Here is an 8,551-nt window from a genome sequence, read left to right as displayed (position 1 = left end):
AGAACCCCTTTCATCATGCAAAAGGTTCTTTGAGTGTTAATGGTTCTATATAGAACCATTTTCTTTGCTAAAGAACCCCTGACGCACCATCTTTTTAAGAGTGGAGATGTGAAGTGCGTCATTATTTTGAAGTAATTAAAACTCAATTGAAAACTCACTAACAAGCCGTCTCGCGCTGACTAGACTCACGTGATGCTGGTTGTCATGGTAACGGCTACACTAAGCGGTGTTCTGCGCATGCGCATGGTTTTTCGGATTACTTGTAGCGTGCATGTAAACTGAGCTCTTTTTTTATCAGACTGTTGAGTAAACTGTGCATATAAATACCTCAGTCCTCGTCTATAACCGGAATGTGTTCAATCAGATTGGCAAAAGATCTGTGCATGTAAACACAGCCCGTATGAATCGGTTCAATCGGTTCTGATTAAAAAAGAACCGATTCTTTCGCTGCAGCTCGACCAGCTGACAGCCTCCTGACAGGCGGGCCGCGTCTGCGCACACCGCACTGAGCGGACATGGCGGCGTCCTGACTGTTTTCTCCGCACTGAGGGAAGCTCATCGCGGAGACTCGGCTCCACAGGCTCGGGGAGAAAGAGCAGAGACGTTCACGCACTTTGGAGGGTGGGGGAAAAGGGGACGGAGACGAGCCGCAGCTGAAACGGACCGCTCAGGTAAACGCGGCGCTGTCTGCGCTCCGGCTCCGATCCACTGATGCGGAGGAGCTCGCCTGCTAATGCTAGCGGAGGGTAGCCAGCTCATTTAGCCGGCCAGTCGCGACATTTTACCCCCTGACAAACGTAAACAGAGCCGAGTGGAAAGGTGGCAAGCCTCGGGACACATTTTCCCTTTACTCAAAATGTATAAATAAGCTTTATTTCTGCTGAAATCCTCACTAGAACTTGAACAAGTCGCTTAACTGTCGTCAGCCCGCTAGCGCCAGTTAGCGTTAGCGCTCTAACTTAACCCAACTTGACCAACATCCGCTCAGTGCTTCCTCCAGCGACCTCGGCATGAGCGGTTAGCACCGTGTGTTACTCGAAACCAACATTTAAACACGTTTTCCTTTATTAAAGCTAAGATAAAGGTGAAAAGGCCTCCTCCTGACAACTTGATGCTGTTGCCTGTGGAGCGGCAGGGCTAACCTAGCGCAGCTGCTAACTAGTTCCTCCACCTGACTGAGAGGGAAGATAAACAAGGCTGACAGACAGGCGGCTGTGAAGGTGGCACGTCTGTGGTAAAAGTCTTAATTATTCGGGGGGACATTGTGCTTGTTGTCGCTTGTGACGTGCTGGAGTTAAAGTGGAGACGACAGCGCCACGAAGCTTCCTATTCGCCAGCTTCTTTTTCGAATTCTCCCGTTCCACCTTAAATGGTGCAGCGGTTACATTCAAGCGCTTCAGTTTCCCATTCGCCTGTTTCTCGTTCGAATTTTCCCGTTCCACCTTAAATGGTGTAGCGGTTATTATGACGCCCAGATTATGACCAGAATGTAACTGCTGCACCGTGTTAAGGTGGAACGGGACAATTCGAATAGGAAGCAAACCAGCCTCGTGACAGACCCCTCATATGTAGCTGTCAGTTGGGGCAGTTTCTGAAAATGCTGTTCGGTTTTGAATAAGCTGAAAATTCTGAATATGCTGTTTTTTGGGCTCCTTATTAGCGAACACCACATGCTGATGCTTTTGTTAGACGTGGTTATGTGTGTTAGTAAAGACGAGGCTGAAGTCAGTTGCCTTTCCGCCAGCTTCGTTTTCGAATTTTCCCGTTCCACCTTAAATGGTGCAGCAGTTACATTCTGGTGCTTGGGGCGCCATAATAACCGCTGCACCATTTAAGGTGGAACGGGAAAAATCGAAAATGAAGCTGGGGAATGGCAAGCTGACGTGCTTGAATGTAACCGCTGCACCATTTAAGGTGGAACGGGGGAATTCGGACAAGACGCTGGTTAATAGGAAGCCAGCTTCAGCCTCGTTTAGCAGAGTTAGTTATCTTCCTTCTCTCCGGATGATTCAAAGCTATTCTGGGTCTCCAGTTTTCATTAAGGTCATATGTTTCAAGCGTCGTCCTTCGTTAAAGATGTTGCGCAGGGCTGGTTAAAAGGCAGTTTGGGTGTTTTTTGTGTGGTTTGAACCTCTTCATGTTTGTTCAGTGAGTTCTGTGGCCCTGAGAAGCTTATTTACATGAAAAAATATCAGAATAGTTGGTTTGAGCTGCTACAGTTGGTATTGTCTGCTGTTGAGCCACTAACCCATGACTTACAGCGTGGTCATGTGACTGCCATCTTCAGGCCTGTCAGACTGAATGGTCTCTGAACAGGGCCTGTTGATATACTGCCTTCACGTCCTCCTCAGAAGTTCCTACTTAAGACTTCAGAGGTCGTAAATACAACTTGATATGTGTTCTTTTGGTGATTTTGCTCGGAAACAAGTTGTATGCACTGGAAATAATGTTTATAGTTTCTTCTTTCATGAAAGAGAATCTGTTTTTGTTGCTTTAATGCAACAAATAAAGCGCAAAGGATGTTTTTGAGACTAGTAAATACAAACTTCCCAGTGTGTAAGCACTGGATAAGAAACAAGCATAGCCGCTGGCTCTGGGCTGATCATTTAAATAAATTTAAGCCAATTCAGCTTTAAAATTGTCCATTTAATACAAATTATCATCCTCTTTCACGTGTAATGTGATTATTTTCAGATGATCATTCTCGTTGTGTTGTCATCTAATTCACGGTTAGTTCAAAAGTCTAAACAGTTGGAAAAACTGCATTTAATTGCAGGCTATTGAACCTGAACATCACACATTATTTCACTACACTTATACATACTTTTAGCATCAAATGGTAAGATTTAAACCCCACTTTTGCATCAGTGGTGATGAATTTGAAACTGAAAAGCAGTCAGTACAGTGGACAAACGTGAAATGCTTAACATTACTTTTCCATAATAGCTGTGATAATAATAATACTCCACTTATATAGATCTATTTAGAAGTTTATCGTGATCAATCAGGTCATGATACGGTTTTCTGAGCATATTATGAATATCGTCAGTAATTAAAGAACACTGACCAAATACATGGTCCATTACAAAGTGAGCCTCAGTAAACTTAGTAATGCACTGAGTGTGAATCACTGTAGTTGTAAATATATTATTATTGTTATTATTATTATTATTATTATTGTATTTTTATTTGTGGCACTACAGGTTCTATTTCGTCTGTTCCACCTTATTAAATCTCAGAAAATCTAAATATTGTGATGCATGTTGTGTATCGTGAAATGTCTTGTAGTATTATAATATCTTTTTTGTGATATCACCGACCCGTATCGTTTTATAGTTATCATTATATGGTTATCACTGTTGAAGTTCTGAATCTCAGTTGGTGGAAGAAGCTAGAAATTCAGCGAATTATCTGTTTAGCGTTTGCTCTCCCAAGTCCTGCGTTCTGTATCACAGTTTTAAATCCTGTATCACTGTTTCTCAGGACTGGCGAGGCTGTAAGAAGTACATAAACCTCTCCAGAAGTGGACGACAAACTTTGAACTCTGCCTCTTTTACCGGCCCCAGTATTTCAATCCCGTTAAACTTTAATTATCCACTGCAGGACAATCTTAAGGCAGGCACAAAACACAGGACTGGAAAGTGTCAAATATAAGCATGTATGTTGGTTAAACGATTAAAGTAAGTGAATAAAAAGAGAGTAAAAGTGGTCCACAAACTCCCCGCACATCAGATTCTCTGTTTCTATATCTGTGTCTGTATCTTTGTGATGATCCAGCTCAGAAATCCAGTTCAAACACTTCCTGAATCTGTAGAGACTCCCTTTCCATACCATCTTATCCCAAGATCATCCGGAGTTATGAGCCTATGAAGAGGGGCTGAGATACACGTCATCTGCCTCTCACCGTGTGGAACTGGTGGATTGGTGTGTCCGTCTACATTCTGTGTGAAACTGACCAATGGACACTCAGGAGATCACTAAGGACTGACCATCACGCCGGAAACCCTTCATTCTTCATTCAGTCCACATCGGAGACTCATGTGAAACAGCGAGCAGAGAGTTTACAGCTGCTGAAGCTGCTGCAGCGGGTTTGGAAAGTAGTGATGAAGATAACGGAGCATTTAGATATGAAACATATGAGGATCATGATATATGAAGAGCCTTTAAAGGAGGATTTAAGAAGAGATGAACCACAGAATGACCAGAGGGTGAGGAATAAGTCAGTCCTGTCCAGTTTTTTTCCTTTCTACATGATGACACAACGCTGAGTGTGTTTCAGCTTCCTGACTTCCCCCGAATTTCTGCATTACTGAGCATTTTGTACACATGGGCCCGTGGACTCGCCCGTAATTGCACTTTTACTGCATAATGCGGTTCTTATTGATCCATGCTGAGAGATGGGAAGTTAAGTCATGTGACCACCTACTGGGATCTTTATTTACCTGCCTTGCCAGTGTTTCCTGTAGACCTACACAGGATTTGCCTCATGTCAGAGAGGAGAGAATGACAACAAAATGAAAGCAAACCAGACAAAATAAGCAAAATGATAATTAGGATGAGTTCTAGCTTATCATTAATCCCAGTCAGATCCCTCCACATCTAAATGAAACCGGAGATTCAGCTTCCATTCATTTAACTATTATGGATACAGCTGTCTAGAAAGCCTTCACTCTCCCTCACCCCTCGTTTTTACTCAGATTGTGCTTAAAAGAGCTGAGATTCGTCGCTTTTAATGAGACTCGCTTTCTATTAGGGGAAAAAGAGGAAACTCACAGTAAACAGAAAGCTGTCAGCGCCCACTGTGAAGTGAAACCGTAATAATAGTTGTATTGGTTATATTGGTTTTTGACTTCTTTTCAAGTTTACTTGGACATATGAATAGAATTATGAAATATGCAGTATGTGAAAATGCCGGATAGGAGCTGCACGATAAATCATATTTTTATTGTTGGGATTTGAGTTTCTGTGATAAACACCTCATGATAAGTTGTGATGGCAGTACAGATCAGGTTACCTCATAAGCCCAAGGGACGTAATTATGCTGACTGTTTGTCTTAATGGCTGATTATTAAAAAAACTACTTAATCCTGACTTAATAGCCTGTAAAAACACACCAAACATTAGGGTTGTTCTCACACCCAGTGTTGTGTCTTCAGTGTGTGAGGCAGTAATGGCTACTGTCACAGCAAACATACCTGACCTTTTCTAGATGTACCTGTAACAGCGCGCTGCCGTTGTTTACTTTCGTTTTTAAGCGTCATTTTTATGCATTAAGTCGTCCAGCGGTATGTTGATGCAGTATGATGTTAGAAAGCTTGAAATCTAAGGATTTTTTATGGTCCGTCATTCACAGCAGTTATGATCGTCTCATTTGCAGCATAAGCAGTAAGTAACCCTGTGTTCACAGTGGCAGCGAGGCGGCACGTCAAGACGGCTGGAGGCCATTAATTTTCAGTGAGAGCTGGCGATTTCGGGCGACAGGCGGCAGCGTTGGGCGGAGTCAGAGATGTGGGCGGAGTCAGCGACGTGACAAAGTTGAGCAGGGTTTAACTTTATGCAAATAAGGAGCGAAGCGATGTGGCGGTTACCAGTTGGAATTGAGCAACGAGCAGCATAGTACGCGCTTTATCTCCGCCACTGTGAAACGACGCGCTCCTTTATTGTTCCTCTTACAGATAGAATAATGGCAGCGGCGCTTTCGCCGCAAATAGACAGGAATCACAAAGACCAAATACTGTTCCTCACAAACTGACTAGACAGACACAGGGATTAAATAAAAATAAAAATAAGCACACAAGCGATTTCTCACCAGGACTTTCATTTTTAGCAGTAATGCATCTGATCTATGCCTGGCGTCAGTGAAACCATGGCAACCAACGGTCTGCTCGCATTCAGAAACGCCCACAGGCCATTAGTGATCATCGATTTGGGCGACAAGAGGCGAAAAGTCACTACCGGTGTGAGCGCAGGGTTGTGCTGTGACTCCGTTGTGTCTGTAAGGCTAGCTAACCTAGAGCAATAGGCATAGATCGGTTTACAGACTCCTCCATTGTAGCCTCTGTGACTGTGTGTCAGTAATTCACACAATTATTCTGATAGTTTAGAAAAACAGGCAAGTTTTGCATTTTAAATGAGACCAAGATCATGACTGTAGCCCAAAATATGCGACAACAGCGCCCCCTTCAGTTTGAATATGCATTTACAGGCAAAAACGTGGATAAAAGGGATGAACATAAATAAATAAACACTTTTTTTTTTGTTCTTTTGTGCTTATATAAAAAATAAATATCTTTTTGTTTCTATAGCCTTTCTAGGAAAGGCTGTTGAGGATGTTGACTGCTGCTGCTCTCAGCTCTGATGTGAGCAGCTGTTAGTATTTCATTTCTTTCTGTTTTTTACAGTAGTGAACGGTGCTTTTGTAATTGTGCATTCTGCTATTTGCTTGAAGGGGAGGTTAGTTAGGTTTCTGTTTACACCCCAAAAAACCTCTGTAATTGTGTCGCATTCAGTCAGAGCCACACTATTTTAATAACAGTTTACAGCTACTCATATTGTGATATCTGAAAGCTTTATCTAACATGTAATGTTGTATTTAAAAATTAATATAAGATATGAATATAGTGATGTTTCAGACATTACACTGCACTACATCCAATTAAACAGGACTAATTTTGGTGTCTTTATAATGAAACATGCAGTTGGTCAGTGTCTACAAGTACTAATGATATCCATATGTTCAGAAAAGGTTATTGTGAGTTAAATTATCACAATAACGATAATATATCGTCTTATTGCCCACTCTTACATGTACACACTCTGAAAGGTCTGTTCACTGTAGTCCTTCCCCTTTCACACACACTTCTCCTTTAAGACGGCTTGAGCAACTTCAGAATTGCACAGTCTTTACTATGCATTTTATATATGTTTGAATGCATGTCTATAACAGCAATCCCACAGCTTGTTTTAGGAGCAGGCCGCTGTTTCACTGAGCCAGTACTGTGTCACTGTAACAGTAATGCTTTATACCTGGATGATAGAAATACAGTGTTATATCCTACATGATGTCCTTGACCTTCACAGCGCTGTAACTCTATCAAAAGCACTAGGAGTTCAGTACAGTGTGATACAATGGTGTATCAGTACAGCTAAAATAAGGAGTACATTAAAAAGTGCCTTATTTTTATGGTAATATCTAATATTAATATGCAGAGTTTTATTTTCAGTGTATTAGAATCTCCAACATTATGAAAGTACAATATTTAAAATGTTAGAACTGCAGCCTGATCCATTCAGACGCTTTCTCAACAGGGGAAGAAGCAGAAACTATATCTTTAAGAGAAAATCACACAGAAGCCTTAACAATTAAATATAATATCACAGTGGTCAGTGAGTCTCTCTCTCTCCCTCTATTCCAGCTTCCATTCTTTTCAGGAGACTCACTTTCAGCTCCTCAAAGAATCTGCAGACACACCTCCAAAGTTCAGTCTTAGAAGCTGGTTGATCATTTTCTGAAGTAATCAAACACATTCAGTGGTGTTGAGGTCTGGACTCTGGGGTGGTCAGTCCATCGTTCAGCTTCTTTGTTTGATGTGTCCGTCTCCTTTTCTCAGTGAGGTTCTTCTTGACAGCTACACATCCTTTCAGACCCACAGCGCTGAGTCGTCTTCTCACAGTGGAAGGATGGACAGAAACACCTGTGGATGTTTTCAGATGTGAAGCAGCTTGATTTTCTCCTCTCTCTCAAAGATGAAAGCTGTTAGTGCTGTTTATCTGATGGGGGCAGTTTGGGGGTCTAACAGCTCTTCCAGGTGGTTGTTAGGAGCCACATTTTCTCTGGAGCTTTTAATCAGTTTTTGAAACTCCAGTTTTGGAACCAGTTTTTTTTTAAATTATCTCTAGAGTTGGGCGATATGGCCAATACATGAAATTCATAAATGCATGTAGTTTCTCTGAGATTTAACAGGTTGGAACAGACAAAAGAGAACCTGTAGTGCCGCATATACAAATAATAATAATAATAATAATAATAATAATAACAATAATAAACCTAAAACCTAATAAACAGGCCTAGTCGGGCTCACCTTGTATTGATGTAGTTGGTCAGTGTTCTTTAAGTACTGCCGATATCCATGTTTTGCTCATTATTACATCATTTATCATGATAACAATACCATAGTGTCGAATTGCCCACCTCTAACAAAAAGGTTACAGTATGGCAGCTTAATATAAAGATGTGTTTTTGTGTTCTACACTGTTGAAACAGATGGTTCTTCAAGGGTTCTTTAGTAAAGGGAATTGTTCTATTTAGAGTCATGAGTTCTATGTAGAACCATTTGCATGATTAAATAGTTCTTTGCATGGTGAAACTGTTCTTCAGATTGGTGGAGAATGTGTTGTATATGATTTTGTACAGAACCTTTTTTAAAGTGGTGCTGTATAACACCAAAAAGGTTCTGCTATTGTTATAATGCCAAGCTTATAATGACAGAAGAACCCTTTTTAGTGATATATATATATGCATAAATGGTTGTTTGCGTGGTGAAATGGTTCT

At 41.4% G+C, this 8,551-nt stretch overlaps 1 protein-coding gene across 5 annotated transcripts in view; it reads left to right on the top strand.

The window, feature by feature from the left end:
- The first annotated feature begins 497 nt into the window (after window positions 1-497).
- LOC118798571 (dnaJ homolog subfamily C member 13) overlaps window positions 498-8,551 on the top strand; it is a 117,656-nt gene continuing 109,602 nt past the window's right edge. For 4 of the 5 annotated variants that reach the window (XM_036557956.1, XM_036557955.1, XM_036557952.1 and 1 more), the window contains exon 1: window positions 498-671. The gene's annotated coding sequence lies outside the window, so the exon portion shown is untranslated. Of the gene's footprint in view, window positions 672-1,200; window positions 1,235-8,551 lie in introns of those variants that run through there. The other variant, XM_036557954.1, reaches the window with a different exon arrangement.

This window comes from Colossoma macropomum, unplaced genomic scaffold, assembly GCF_904425465.1.
Source record: "Colossoma macropomum unplaced genomic scaffold, Colossoma_macropomum, whole genome shotgun sequence".
Taxonomy (NCBI): domain Eukaryota; kingdom Metazoa; phylum Chordata; class Actinopteri; order Characiformes; family Serrasalmidae; genus Colossoma; species Colossoma macropomum.
Note: the sequence above shows the minus strand (reverse complement) of the source record. Positions and strands in the feature narration are given on the sequence as shown.